The 16212-nt window shown below is 35.9% G+C and overlaps 1 protein-coding gene and 1 long non-coding RNA gene across 34 annotated transcripts in view; one reads left to right on the forward strand and one right to left on the reverse strand.

The window, feature by feature from the left end:
- The window catches only part of LRRC4C (leucine rich repeat containing 4C), a 611011-nt gene that overhangs the window by 63551 nt on the left and 531248 nt on the right, over nucleotides 1-16212 (forward strand). The gene's annotated exons all lie outside the window — the stretch shown is intronic.
- LOC135579595 (uncharacterized) overlaps nucleotides 1-16212 on the reverse strand; it is a 40690-nt gene that overhangs the window by 4297 nt on the left and 20181 nt on the right. Inside the window, exon 3 of the long non-coding RNA XR_010473036.1 lies at nucleotides 714-801. This is a non-coding gene — a long non-coding RNA (uncharacterized LOC135579595). The remainder of the gene's footprint in view (nucleotides 1-713; nucleotides 802-16212) is intronic.

Raw genomic sequence — 16212 nt, forward strand, 5'->3', positions numbered from 1 at the left:
CTTTCTTTCTCAGCCATGCTGGTGGATCTGAATTTTTGACAATGCCATTGTAACTTTATCATTTAATCCTTCTGTGATCTGTTTCTCCATTTATAAAAAAGTACAAGACCATTCCTTTAAGAGTGTGCTTTAGATTGTGGTAAGGTGGGATGGTTGTGTGTGTTTTGTGGTTTTGGTAGGGTTTTTTTTGGAAGTACTATTAGCTGACTTTTAAAATGGTCATACTAGAAGTAATCTTCTATTGCTGCATTGGGCAAATAATTGCTTTGACTTAGTTGGACTCACTGCAGTTTGCATCAGTTGAGAATCAAGCTGAGGCTGGAAGCAGCAGTCCCAGTGATTGCTTTGCTTTCCTGCTTGTTTCCGTGCATATATAAACACAAGCTTGTGTGTAGTCTTTTTTCTGAAATCTATTCTGCTTACGTTGTGCAAGGTAGATCTTCCTGAATGATGGTGGGAGCCACACTGTTTGCTAAGTTGAGAACAAAGAATGTCATTTATTTACAGTTCATCAAAACTGGTATTTCCCTCAGATGAAAGCTTGTGTCTACTGGCACTAATGAAAGGCACCTGCATGTGTCTAACAACATAATGTAGTCATTGGTAATATGCTGCAGAATAGGAAAGGAACAGGAATTGCTGTACTCCAGATGGAATAAAACCAGAAAAACAGTAGTGCTAATGAAACAGATGACCCTGTATGATGAAATTACCTTCTCTTCCACTCAAGGAAATGGTGCAATGTAGTCATTTCCAAGGTCCTTCTGTATTTTGTCTCTTCTGCTTAATCAACAGTAAATACTGCAGAGGATCAAATAAAAGTGTTAAAATATTCTAATCTACATCTCTTTTCTTACAACAGAGACTTACTCTTCTAAATATAGTAATTTAAGCAGAAAAATAGTTCGAGCATAATGCTGATGTTTTTATATTTCAGAATGAGTTACAAATAGCTCAACTTAAGCCGCAAGTTTAAATATAAAAAACTTGAAAAAAACTAAACAGGTCAGAAACTGCTGACTGCTTTGCCATCTTTTAGTACATGCAAATAAGTCTCAGTGTTACTATTCTTTGTAAGTTTCAGTAAAGTGGCCATTTCCATTAGCAAGAAACTCAACACTTCTAACAAAACGGTTTAATGTTGCAGATAACTTATTTCTCAAAAAAATTGCTATGACAGATGTTAAAGAAATGTTCTTGACCCTAGGTTTCCCATAGTGTAGTCTCAGACATTTAAGCTTAAAAAAATAATTTAAAGATAAAAAATATGTTGAAAGGTACAGCAAAGAAACAGTCTGAACTGGGTGCCTCTCAAAGGGAGGGATCCTAAGACAAAAGAGGCTTGGGGTTTTAAACCCTCACAATCTATCCACCGACTCTTCAGGTGTCCTTCATGTGCTGTCTATACACCTTTTAGTCCAATGGTAATTCTGGGTCTGGGGACTTGCTTCTTATTGGATTCTCTTTCTCTGTCCTCCAGTCAGCTTTTTTTTTTTACCATTCTGATCTAGATGTTTTGCAGCCTCTGCTGACAGAGTTTCCTCTTCGTCTGCTGGTATTGGTCTTCAAGGCCCCCCATCACCAAGCAGCCAGGTTAAGATCAGTTAATGATATTTCAGTGAGCCTGGCCACTCATGCAGAGTTTGACTACTCATGCTGAAATACGTTATTCAAATGAAAGAATACAGCTAGAAGAATATAATACAATGAAAAAGTTAGTTTGATTTAACTTGTGCAACAACAGACTTTGCAAACGATTGGTTCCAGTGGTGTCAAGTGGTGTACTTGCAGTACTGAAGTTAAATGTTGTGTTGAAGAACTTAAGAGGATGAGCTGCATTAAGTTGCTGGCAAATAAGGATCAAAACAAAGTTCAGAGCAAATAGCTCATATTTAAAAGAGGTTATTTTTTTCAGTTATTAGTATGGCTGTTAAAATGTTTTGAAGTTTGTGAGTTTGTCAGTCAGGTATAAAGAGATGTATTTACTTATGAATGTGGATCTTTGGTTCAGAATTAAATACAAACTAAAGAGCTGGTTAATTTTTTTTTCTGAAGTCTAACTCAATAATCATGACAAAAGGTGTTGAGAATTTGGCTTAGTCAGTGCTTTTATGCATAATACTAGTGGCTAGCTCTATTTTCACCCTCTGAACTGGCTTGCTATTTTGCTTGGAGTGATCCTTATCTTGCTTAGTATACTGAGAAGGGCAAATTCTGAAACAGGGTTTAAGACAAATGAAAAAAAATGTGCTAGAAAAATCTTATCTAAGTGACTGATGTTTTTCAGTTTTTAAAGTAGTCTTCTATTCTCCTGAATAACAATAGGCTTTGCTAACAAAAGTAATGATAGATTCTGTATATATAGTGGAAATGTAACGAAGGTTAATTACAGGAGGTCATGGGAACTATAACAAACCACAGTGTTTTTAACACTAAAAACATCCCTTTCAAAAGACAAATATAATCCTTGAATGTTGTATAAATGTTTAGGAAAGGAGGTCATGAAAGAAGGGTTGTTGGTTTTGTGTCTGTAGGGTTTGTTTTTTTTTTTAAATTATTATTACAGCGTATTTATCCTTCGTAGTCATAAATATGGCAAAACCAATGTAGTGACTCTCCACAGAAATCACCTGAATGCCTTGATGCTGGAGCTTTTCAGTGCTCTCTTGAGGTTTCAGTTTTCTGTGTTCACATAGTAAAGAAGAAGGAAAAAAGGATCAGTGAGTGGAAAATGATGTATCCTGGTCAGCCCCTCTGCCAGCAAGTAAGGGGAGCTGTATGTCCTACTTCTTGAATGAAATTAGGGAACACACATGGCAAGTAAACCAGTTTGTTTTGCCTAGTTAACTTTCAGATGGATTTTCTGCAGAGTCTGAAAGATGTACAGGAATTGGTAGGGCAGAAGTACATGGTGATAGGTTGATTGCTACTTGACAGGTTTTATGCCAGTTTAAAGCAACAAACTATAGCGGTGGCAGACTTGTTAAGAGTGTGGTTTTTTTTTTTTTTGTTTGTTTGTTTGTTTGTTTGTTTTTTGGAATAAGTTTACGATAATTGATGTACTGTATAATAGTATTGTATACAGTCTTACAATTTAATGCATATTATACCAGTATATATGCCCAGAAGATAGATAACTTTCACTTGAAATTTTTTATTCAGGTGAATAAAAGAAATATTTTTGATAGACAGCAGGAGAAATTGTTGTCTGATGGATATGAAACACCGTTTGCTCAAAGAAGAGAGACTCCCTAGGACTCGTAGGTGAGATTTAATGGATGGTGATACAAAAAGGAAAAAAAGAAAGGGGGGAAAAAAGTTGCGGGAGAAATGGATCACTTCAGAGTAAATGGGAGAAAATTGTCAGAAATATTCTGGATCTCTCTCCTGTTCAACAAATAGAGGATGATACTTAATGTGAGCCAGTGACTAAGCAAACGCACAGAGGGTGCTAATGTATTTTGGCTCATCCTCAGTGGAAGGACAGTGCTGTACAACTTGTGATTTTTGCTCAGCATAGAGGGAACTTGTTTTCAGAGAATGAGTCTTCTAGATACATCAGATTCTATTTAAACTCATGATTGAAGTACTGAGGAGGTATGGAATGGGGTAGATACACGTTTTATTTAGCATGGAGTCAAAACAGAGAAAGGTAATGATCAGTCTATCAGAATGTGAAAAGAAATCACGTAATACCCAAACTCAGGGTTAGGAGCTTAATTATTCTTATTATTTTTAAGATTAATTAAAATTGCTCATTTCCAAAGTTAAACTTATTGAAGTGTTAACTAAAATATAGCTATTTCAGTCTCTGGAATTGAAATGTTAAAATAAATATTTATGACCTGATTAAGAATGACTGAGTGAAAAGCAAAATTAAGTTGCACTTGTGTAAAATGATGTTATGTATTTCCAAATTCTTGGTAACTGGGAGCAAATGTTCTAGAATACTTGTGTGTTCATGATGTAAAATGTAAATGTAGTATTTATTCTTCTTCTATTGATTGCCAAATCACACAAGAAAATGAAATATTCAATTATTTGCCATCTATAAAATGATGGGGAAAAAATGCTTTACCATATATAGTTTCAGCTTGAATTGCATATGCTGGAGATGTAATGCTGCCAGTGGTGTGTGGTGTCCCCTGTCGCTCCTAACAAGAACTTTATCACTTCTATAGGCTACAAATTCCATGTTCTAAAGCCTTACATACAATGTAAGGAGTTTTGTATTGGGCACAAATATGACAGAAGAAACCATGACAGAACTAAAAAGTATATGATATAATAGGATTATGACTTACATGCAAAAAGAAAACTCCAAACCCATATAAATTATATCAGGTTTTTAATGCAGCTTAGCTACAGTTGAAAACACATGAGATTCTTGAACAAGGATAGGGTATTTTGAGAGAAGACTAACCGCTGCTTGGGAACTGTATTCAGAACATTGTATAATTGTGATCATAAAAAGAGTGCTCCATGGGTCAAAACAAATAGTTTGTAGAGGAAGCGAAACTTAAAAAGAAAGAAAGAAAAAAATATCCTAAGTATTCGTATGTATGTACGTATTTATTTATTTATTAGGAACTACAGATGATAATATAAAATGACACAAGGAGTTATCTCAGGGTAATAAACAAAAGGTTGATGTGCAGAAATTGTGTTTAGAATTCTGTATTATCAAATAAATTACATATTTTTATAAATAATTATGTCTCAGGAACAAAAAGAAAGACAAGAAGATATAAATGTAACAACATCGAACCAGTGGTATTACCAATAATTCAGAAAGACGAATATTCATATTTTTGCTTTGAAAAAGTGCTGACTTATATAGTTAATTGACAAGGAATTATTTTCAAGTTTTCTATTGGATAGTGTATTTGTTGAAGCAAAATATTTTTAGCCTTCAAGTTCCAACAAGATTCGAGTTCTAGCAATTTGAGATCAAACAAATTCCAGTGAGGGCCTGCTTGACCAGTCTGATCTCCTTCTGTGACAAGGTGACCTGCTTAGTGGATGAAGAAAAGGCCATGGGTGTTGTGTACTTAGACCTCAGTAATGCCTTTGACACCATTTCCCACAGCATTCTCCTGGAGAAACTGACAGCTCATGACTTCAACAGGTGTACTCTTCACTGGGTAGAGAAGTAGTTTGATGGCCGGGCCCAAAGAGTTATTGTGAATGGAGTCAAATCCAGTTGATGGCTGGTCATGAGTGGTGTTCCTCAGGGCTTAGTATTGGGGCCAGTTGTGATTAATCTCTTTATCAATTATCTGGATGACGAGATTGAGTGCATCCTTGGTAAGTGTGCAGATGACACCAAGTTGGAGGTGGGTACCTTGGTCAGTTTGAGGGTAGGAAGGCTCTACAGAGGGGTCTGGACTAGCTGGATTGATGGGCTGAAGCCAGTTTTAGGAGGTTCAACAAGGCCAAATGATGGGTCCTGCACTTGGGTCACAACACCAGGCAACACTACAGGCCTGGGGAAGAGTGGCTGGAAAGCTGCCTGTCAGAAAAGGACATGAGCCAGCAGTGTCCCCAGGTGGCCAAAAAGGCCAATAGTTTGGGCAGCAGGACTAGGGAAGTGATTGTCCTGTTACACATTGCTCTGGTGAGTCTCAGCCTTGAATACTGTGTTCAGTTTTGGGCCCCTCACTACAGGAAAGACACTGAGATACTGGAGAGAGTTCAGAGAAGGGCAATGAAACTGGCGAGGGGTCTGGAGAAAAAGTTTTATGAGGAATGGCTGAGGGAAGTGGGGCTGTTTGGCCTGGAGAAAAGTAGGCTGAGTGGAGACCTGATCACTCTACAGCTGCCTGGAAGAAAATTGTAGCATGGAGGGTATTGGTCTTATCTCAAGAGATAAGTAATAGGATGAGAGGAAATGGCCTCAAGTTGCACCAGGGGATGTTTAGATTGCACATTAAAAAAAATTTCTTCACAGACAGTGTTGTCAAGCACTGGAACAGGCTGCCCGGGAAAGTGATTGACACAGTCCTTGAAGGTGTTTAAAAGATGTATAGATGAGGATCTTGTCGACATGTTTTAGTGCCAGAGTTAGGTTATGGTTGGACTTGATGATCTTGACAGTCTTTTCCAACCAAAATGACTCTAAGATTCTAAGATATTTGGATTGAACTTCTTTCAACTGTTTTAAAACTTATCTGGACAAGTAATTTGTAACATTGGTATATCATAAATTTTGGAGGATTAGGGAAATTCCAGACAGTTAATAGTGTTGTATTAGTATTTTAAAAAAATAAAAAGTGCATGAATGTCGAACTTAGTATTGATATGTCAGGTGTAAAAAATAACAGAATTATTTCTCATCAGTAAAGTAATAATAATAAAAAAGCATTGTCAAGCTAGCTAGCTTTATATTTTTCATTAATTTACAAATGTATCGGATAGTACTCTAAACTTTTTTGGTTCAAAATCTCATTCTCACTTGCTAGTCCCAGATGAGACCTGCATGATAATCAAAAGCGTATGAGGTTCATAATTAACACAAAGTTAAGAGGCATGCAAGGTATGGGGAGGTTATGTCTGGATCCTGGCTCTTTAGACACCCTAAGTGGGTGAGGTGGACTCACAGGCTATGCTCCCTTCCTGACTTCAGTTTTGGGTTTGACCTTTGATTTCAAAAACTAGTTGATTCTTCTAGTGGAAGTAAAAGATTTGTTAAGTGTTCAAGCTCTCCTCGCATGGCTTGTTGTCTCACTGTGCTGATGCAGTGATGATGCTACTTTCTTTGCTAAGATTGCAGTGGCTCAGGTGACTTGGTATTACATGTATTGCATAGCAGAAACCTGTCCTTAGACTTTCATAAGGCATTATAGGTTGCTGCTGTTATTACATTTTACATAGGATAATAAAAAAAATAACACTGTTCATGTTGACTTTGTTAGGAAGGCACAGTCATCTCAAAAGGTTATTGCAGATGTGTTTCTACTACAGCCTATCAGTTCCTGATCCCACACTGTTTAATTTTATTAACCTGGAGAAAAGCTATGAAGTGGTTAAGATCTCTGGTGACATGGGGTTTGAGACATAAAATAAACATTTTTTAAGAATCAAGTAAAGATAACAATATTCTTAGGAAAGGGAGGTACAGTTTCCAAGTTGAAAATTAGTAGAATTGAGCATTTTCATTGCAAATAGTAACACATAGAGGCTGGCAAAATTAAATAGTGGGAGACCCTAATAGTAGATGATACAGAAACTATAGTGCAAAAACACTGCCTAAGCTTGTTCCATTGCTAAACAAAAGCAGGAGGAAGAAAACAGGATGGCAAATATTTTTTTTTTTTTCAAATGAGCCTTGGAGAAGGGAGGAAAATGTGAATAAAAGCTGCCACCAGACAACAGGAAAGAAAACTGATGAAATAGCTATGAAGAATATGGCAGAAGACTATCTGAGATTATTTACAGAGAAAAAGATTGTGACAGGGAGAGGATAGTTTTCATGCAGTGTCACTGAAGCATCTGTTGCTTCTGGTTTTGTTCTTGTTTAAACTTTTGACACTATGTCACATTGTAGCATCCTACTTTAGAGAAGATAAAATGAAGATTAATGTGTAATTCCTTAGTCAGAGGACTGGAGTTAAAGTACTAGGTTTTAAGTCTTGCATGCTATTGGTATCTTATGCCTCAGTTTCCTCATCTGAATGAAAAGCCATGAGAATATTTCTGTAAGAGATAGAGTTGAGTTTTGAAATACTTGAATGCTTTGTTATACTTGAAGGAAGAATCTTTCTAGATCTTAATGAGTAGTATAATAATGAAAGAGAAGCATATATAGTCTTTGAGATGTTTTACCACTGCATTTTTTTTTTTTATGTTATTAATTTTTAAAGAGGAGAATCAGGGGAAAGTCCATCTTTTATTGGGTAAACTTCATTAAAAACATGCACATAGTCCATCAATTATGAGATTCTCCATCTCCGTGAGCTTCCTTGTCCATTCATTTTTCTTTCCCACCTGCACTCACAATGGTAGCTGTTTGCTCCCACATAGATGCAACAATGCATCATTTGTAAGCTGGCCCTCATTCATTTCATTCCTATTTGAAAGGCCTGACAGAAAGCCCTGTGAAAAGCCTTTCAATGCAAATGCCAGTTTAATGACTTGGTTCATTCAGCAGAGGGGAATCTGAGATAACTTGACTTCTTCTCGCTGCAAATACAAGAAAATGTTTTCATAAAGCCTTGGACGTGTCATGCTTTTTAAACAAGATGCTTTCCATTTGCAAACAGAATTTGATGGCTTTGATTTCTAGTTAGATAAAATCTCAAGATTATTCTGCAACATCAGCCTCCCACACCTCTCCCTGAGCATAAAGAGGTGGGAGGGTTTGAGCTGCCCTTGCTCTGCAGCCTCAAAAATGGATTTGCCTTTGAAAGCTTTGATTTACTTCATTTCCTCAGCAAAGCAGTTCTCCTTGAGGATAAACCCTTCTTTGATTGTATCTTTCTGAACATGTTTAAATATCAAATTATCGGGAAATTACAAGTGTAGTTACTCTTGTTAAAGCCAAAGGACAAACACATTTAGTGTGTTTTGACAGCCTGCATTGCAGTTTGTTCTTGAGACACGTGTTCTTCTTAAATTAATTCTCTTTCATTTCTGAATCATTTGTTCAGTGGATTTTCTCACAAACTTATGATAATAAAATAACAGAACTATCTAGGCAGCCTTTGGGTATTTGGTGTAGAATTTAAAGACAGTGGTTGTAGAATTGACATAAAAGAAATGAATGAGTTCATTTTTTGTGGAAGTTCACAAACCCACATCAGAGTTATTGGAAATACATTACTGTTTTTGTGAGGAACTAACCAGGGATAGATCCAACAGGGTTTACGCAGGCTATGATAAAGTTCTATCAAAATCAGTCTTGACAGAGAAATTAAGAGAGTGACTTCCTTTTCAGTGAACTGTCTGGTCAGGATTTTGAATGTAGCTGTGGGATGAATTTTATGAGACAATCTTCTATGAAGTAAGAACATATATGTCTCTTCTTAAGTTTGACCACCAATTGTAGTGTTGCACAAATGATTCCACTATAATATTCAGTTCAGTTGCACATCCACTTGCACATTAGCTTTCCACAAAGAGTATTAAAACATTTTGAATGGTATTCTCCTTTTAATGTTAGTTTTAAAAGGCATATTTAACTGATGCTTTGAATTTGATGGATGGTCTCAAATAAGTAATGGATTATGCCACACAAGTAAAATTCCTTTTTATCTTTCCAAATAAAAATAGATTAAGATCTTACTAGTTCTGGTGTACAAATCTAGAATTAAGCTAATGTTTCTATGAAAAGCTAGTGAGCGTACCAATCTTTACTAGTGTACAAGAGCTAAAACAGTTTCTGTGTGGTCCTGCATCAGCTGCCAAGACTTAACATTTTCTTATCCTTGCTGACCAGTGTTGACGCAAGCCACTTATCCTGGCAGTAGCTCCTCTGAAAAACTGCTTAGAAACCATATTGGAAAGGTAGAACATAAGATTGTCCATTCTAGAAATGAGGAGAAGATGGAAGAAGCTACTCTCGTATTATCAAATTCAATGTAACTGCCTAAAAACTAATTCGCTATTGATCTTAAAAATCACAAAAGCCACAATATTTTAGGGGGCATTCAACTCAGAATATTTCTTGTCATCATAATACATAGTAATTAGGCAATTATGTTTTTCATCTTCATAGTGCTTTGCAAGTATGTGCTGGTTACAGAATACTCGTAACAAGCTAATGTTCAGTATAATCTCTGTTTCACAGACAGGAAGGCTGAATCAAAGAGGTTAAGTCATTAGCCTAGATCTCCAGAAAGAGTTGGTTCTGGAACCTGTAGTAGTTTGTGCTTCTGTGACCAGGAAACTAAACCTGTCTGATGAGACTGCCTGTCTTTGATGAGTGGGAGAAGACCCCAACCTCTCCCAACTGCAGCAACTTCAAAACAAACCCCTTGAAAATGTTCAGGTTTGTGTCTCTCTTATAGAAGACTCAAATATGAACCTCTTAAATAAGCTATTCACCGATTCTAAAATCCTTTTAAAATTAGTACACAATGACATAAAATTACCCTAACCTTGTTAATTCTATTCTGTGCTGCAGCAATTTTATTAGGATAAATTACAGAGCATGTGCCACCATAAACACTCATGGATCATATTGCGCTTTTGTGTGTTGTATTTGGTTGTCCTTGACACACGCACAAGCAAATGAAAAATGAAATGGTGTATTGCATCTACTATCAAAAAAGGTGGAAGAGAGGTATGTTAGGTGGTAACATCCATATTACATATTCATTTTACAAAATATATTACACATAACAGAAAAAAAGTATTTATATTAAAAGTGACAGTATGCTAATTGTTATTTGAGTCTAAACTTATTCATTCCAATATGAATATGAAAATATCTTCTGTTTGTGGGTGAGTGGTGGTTTTGTGTGTGTGTGGTGTTTTGTTTTTGTTTGTTTTTGTTTGTAAGGTTTTTGTTGTTTGTTTGGCTTTGTTTGTTTGGTTTTTAATCATACACATAATTTCATTGGTTTTCTGGTGAACAAAAGAAGGTCTTATGTGGCTTTCACTAATAAGTGTTCTGATTGTTGGATTTTTTTTTTCTAGTCTAATTTGCATTATTAAACTATCTTGAGTAATTAACAAGAATCAGGAGCTTTTTGCACCAGGAATTGTACTACCATGTGTGGGAAGAGAAATAGCTGCCTCTAATATTTTACATATTTTATATTTTACAGATAAATTTGTACCAACTTGTCCAAAGTGAGAAAGCAGGCTAGGGTGGTAGGGTCATAAACACTGACTCTTAGGCTTGTAACTTTAACTTGGTGTTGGGATTCAATTTCTCTCTCTGTGCAGACCACCAAGATTGCTCTAGGGGAAGGGAAAGATTGACTTCTGTGGCTGAACTTTTGCTGATGTGAAATGTAATGGATCTGAACACCTGAAGTACGTCTGACCTTCCCTAAAGTACATCCTGTGTGATTTGGGTGGGCAGCAGGCTGCTACCAGGACAAGTATAACTTCAGTTTGCTGCATCCTTCTTGCTCACTGTAAGGCAAGGCAGTGGTTTGAACTGGGCAGCTGGCAGTTTATCCAAGACTGTGTATCTGTAGGTATTTTTGCATTCATGAGATGTATGTGTTAAACTCTAAATTGAGCAAGAAGACACTGGATTTTTCCTTCTTTGGCACAAATGAGAAATGCCTGGGGTAGGTGTCAGTGTCCTTGTTTTTGCTACTAAGAACAAAGCAAACTCAGATATTCATCTAAATAAAATGATGACAAAGCTAAAAGATTCACTAGCTTTTAAACTCCCCAGGACTGGGAGGGTAACTCATAAAGACTTTAAGAACGTTCATTCTGTGGTCGTTGTCAATTGGTTTTAATGTAAAAGTATATTTGATTCTGATAATACTTAGTTCTGAGACACTTCACATTTTCAGTTGTTTTCACTTTACTGAGAGGATTCTGAATTTCAGAAATACAAACCCACTAAGCCCTCATTTCAGGATTGTTCAAATGCTAGACTCATTCTGGACCGCAAGTAAACTAGTCGCTAGACCTCAGTAATTTCTCAGATGTTCTTTTCCTGTTTGACAGCTCATATTACTATTTTTCTGTTTTCTTAGGATACAGGGAGATTTCTCAGGTTGCTGGTTATCAAGATGGTATATCAAAACCAGGATGCATAAAAATGTTTTGTTGTTCCTTCCTAGCAGTGTTTAGCAAATTTGCTTTGCAGGCCTTGGAAAAGTAATTAAATAGCTATCGTATAGTGAATAAAAGGTTTGCACATGTTTTATCTGGGGAAAATAAAATGCTTGTGCTCACCTAGCACTGTCAGGCTAGATGAAAACCAAGAAAAAAATATAATTAATGCGTAAGGGAAATAACATAACTAAGGAGTAACAGAAAATGCTGGTGAACTACCACGTGTTGAAACACTTGAGTCCCAGTTCATGATGCGATGAATTCAACAGTAGTTTATGCTTATAGCTTAAAAACAGACAGTGAGTCTGTATAAGACAGCAAAGGGATTCAAAGTCTGCTCAGTTACTAAATGGGCATGTTTAGATTAAGCTAGGAAGAAAAATGCGAGAGATTCTGATACAAACCATGAGAAAAGCACTTTTTTTTTTTTGGAAGGGACTGTGATAGAAAGTCCTGATCATGTATATCTCCATAAATGAACTGAGGCACATTTGTGCACACTTAGCTCTGAAAAGCCTAACAGAAAGTCTAATGGGAAAAGAACAAAACAAACAAAACCCAAACCAAACCACAAAACGTCTACCACCAAAACCAATCAAAGAAACCAAAACCTAAAAATCAACAAAAAGCACCCACAAAAAATCTCAAACAAACCAAAACAGAAATCTAAAACTTGTTTTTTTAAGACAAGCTAAAATACACTAGTATGAGGGACTCTGCCTTTAATAAGCTTATAAACCATTGCACTTTCGGTTTTAATTCTAAAAAAGCTTTGTTGCTACAGAGTTGTTTTAATTACAAAGTATGTTGATCTCATAAGCCGCCATCTAAAGTCTTGGAACAATAATTGCAGTCTGAAAATCATGTAAATTCAGTGAGACAAGGAATGAAAAATAATCTGTTGAGCAATGAAACTGAGTGGAGGGGAACAGGAATGCTAAATATCTCAATAGAACAAAAAGGGAAGGGGGAAACTTTTTAGCTAATGAAGAAACAAAAGTAAATTATCAACAAAAAATAATCCTGCCATTTGTTGTATGCAATAATTTTAGCAATATCTTAAACTATGGAATGAAAATAAATGTTTGAATGTAAATTTATTTCTGAAAGATTTCTGAGTGGCCACTCCCTGCTCTCTTAATGATGGGAGGTAGTGTAAGGAAGCCAGAAGATTTCGTCTGAGTTTTCATTTCTAAAATCCTCATTTCTGCCAAATACTTCTTTATAGGGAGCTAGTCTAATGTGCAATGCCTCACTAGACACAATACCTTTTACTATATAAGGCTTTAAGAAATCATTTGCCCTGCAATAGAGAGATTTGAGTTTTTATATATGTTTCTCAGTGAAAGTGATTATGTTTGATAAAGTGCCAAGAATGATTTAGGATATTTGGATAAGCCAGGCTCAAAACTTCTCACATGATTTAGCTTCCAGGTGTTAGCATCACTGACTCTCAATGTCGTACACTGAGTCTGAGTGGCTTTTGATCAAGTCTTCCCACCCAAAACTGGTTCTTTGATTTGGCGTGGGTGATGCAATATTATTGGGTCAGTCTTGGATTTGATTCCTTCTCCAGCAGTCTCAATGGTAAATTTTCCAAAGCTATGCAATAAATGAATGGAAAATAAATAGAATGCAGTCTTTCGCCAAGTTTTAAAATGTTTTTTTGCTGTACTTAGAAAACAAACAAAGTAAAAAATCCCCAAACAAAATATTTTATAAAGTTAGGAATTCAAACTGACTGCACCTGTTCTGAGCTTGAGTTCTAGGTGTGAATGCTGGCCATTACTACAAGGTACAGAACCAAAGAGGGTCTTGAAAAATCTGAAGTTCTTGAGTTCGGACAAAAGAGGATTTTCAGGAAAAGCTAAATTTAGGCAACTAAAGCTGAATTTGGTTAGAGTGGGTGATAACTGTAATTATGACTTGAACAATATTCCTTTGCAATTCTCAGGTCAGGCTAGAGGAAAGGCTTTGTATTTGAAATTTTGAAACCATCAAATCCAGATTACCATGAAAACACTGAAGTCTGATCACTATGTATTTCCATTTCAAGTAACTGCATAAATGGAACCTCTGTTGAAGGACTCAGGATGTGTCTGTAAGATTTTTATGGTGACATCTTCTGCTTTAACATTAGATGCCTTCTAATAGCACTTCCTAAAGTTGTATATTTATTAGATATTCACTTTATCACAGCCTAATGGTAGCTGTTAAGATAGATTAACCAGCCTTCTTGATATTGTTAATCATTATTCTATGGAAAACTATAAATATTTCAAACTTTCTTACTTTGTGTGAATTTGTAACTTCCTATGATCTGATCCTGTGTTTAGAAGCTGCTAAGATTAGCAGTGGTATTTACTTTTCCTGTGGGAGAAGAGACTACCAAGTGTAAGATTTTTAAGGGTATATATTGGAGTGGTTTTCTCCTTTTGTGTTTCTGTACAAGTCACATAATTCATTTCCAGGATTTAAATGCATGATTCTTGATTTTAATCTTCACTGACGTGTCAAGGGTATCATTTTTAAAACTTGTCTGTAGCACTATTTCACTTTTGATCTTTTCCTAACTAAGAAGGAAAGCTGCATGGTCTTTTTCCCAGACCTAACGTGAATATTTATACTTTGTCTACATCATTATAAATTAGAGACCAGCAAGATGAATGAAAGTAGTGAATCAGAGAGGACAGTGTGTATAATGCTGGCAGAAATTTACTATCCAATTTCTCCTTAATACCAGATGACTTAAAGTAGGAGGAAGTCCACATCCACTTCAGTCAGTTCTTTAATACCCTGTGACATTGGAGGTTTAAGTTTTACAACCTCTTGGAGGCCTTTTGGTTTCTTCCCAGACCAGGGTATTAAAATTATTAGAATTAGAGAGCAGTAATTATAGGTATTCTTATCTTTAACCTCTTTCATTCTAGTAGTGCAAGGTGTCCCCTTTGGCAGTAAATGGCACTGTTTCCAGAAGTTGTATTTTTCTTTTAGATATGTCTGGTATGGTTCAGCTTAGTATAGAAATTTCTAGGCTATACTGCAATAAAGACCATGTTATCTGTCTAGTTCAATAATTATACTCCTAAAATGAATTCAAACTCTTATCCTTATTATCTCTTACCTTGTTTTAGTTTAGCTGTGAGTCCATTTTATACTTTTTCTCTGCTTTTACTCTACCACAATGACCCATTGTGTCCTACCTAGTGCATCCTGTAGCTTAAAACTTGGTGCCAAATGGATTTATCACACTAAAACATTTCTAAAAACTTGGTTCTGCTGGTTAGTCAACAGAAGGAAGACTAAAAAAAAAACCAACAAACCAATGTAATAATTGAGAACAGTTTTGCAATAGCATTGCTGCCTTTGAGAATCATCTTTCTATTGTGACTTAGATATTTCTCTTCCTATCTTGTTCTGCTTTCGTAATGATGCTCTGTTGTGTAATGTCAGATCAAGATATGTGATATTGTTTCTTCTTTGCTCTTATTAGCTTCTTGGAACATTTTGCCTAATTATAAATGTAAGGAGATCCCATAGCTGTAGGAAAGGTACTCTGATCGTCACGTTGAAATTGAACTTTAAATCATAGGTACTCAACATATAATAAAGAAAACATTTTTAAGTTGATGTTATGTATAAGAAGCAAACAGGGTCAGCATTAAACATTTCCATATGTTGTGAAATAGCAATGTGAAGGTACACAACTAAAATACACACCACATGAGAAAAACATCTATTTAAGTCAGGTCTGTGTCTTTCATGTTGATCTCATGAATGAAAACCACTGAACCTTACAAGTATAGTCAACCATGACCTAACCATTAATGGATTAGAAGCAAGGGCACTGAATAGATTTCTTCCTCTCCATCCCCATGACTGAATTTTTTTAACTGCTTTATTCAGACAACTAGAGCATTACATTTGCCTTTGATATTACTTTATTGCTTAGTGTAGATTGAACATACCATATGCTATGTTCAGCTAGTATATCCAAGAACAGCATTTTTACCCGTCTTTGGTGTTAATATAACTCTTTGTTATTTGCACAGACTGTAGGACAACTATTCTTTATTGAAATTTCTTGTACCTTTTCTGATTTCTCCTTAAGGTGAACAAACTGGATTATGCTGATGAGAAGGCACAGGTCTTCAGCAACGGGACTGGGACTCCTATACATTGTTGTCACTAGCCACTTAGTACCAACTAGACTAGTGGATTCTGCAGTTGGCCCTCTTTTGAGGTTGAATAAATTATCTTAAGCCTAGGTAATGAATTTGCTGTTCTACTTTATAGAGAGGAAGTAGAAAGAAGAGGAAAGGACTACAGAGTCCAGGTAAACCAGGAATATGGAATACATTTGCAGAATGTATTCTTTATTCCACATGAAAGTTAAGACTTACATGCTGTCTCCTGGGGGAGTCCTTATTTTTATGAGAAGGATGTAATTACTTAAAAAGATGTCTC

This window comes from Columba livia, chromosome 5 (genome assembly GCF_036013475.1).
Source record: "Columba livia isolate bColLiv1 breed racing homer chromosome 5, bColLiv1.pat.W.v2, whole genome shotgun sequence".
NCBI classification, from domain to species: domain Eukaryota; kingdom Metazoa; phylum Chordata; class Aves; order Columbiformes; family Columbidae; genus Columba; species Columba livia.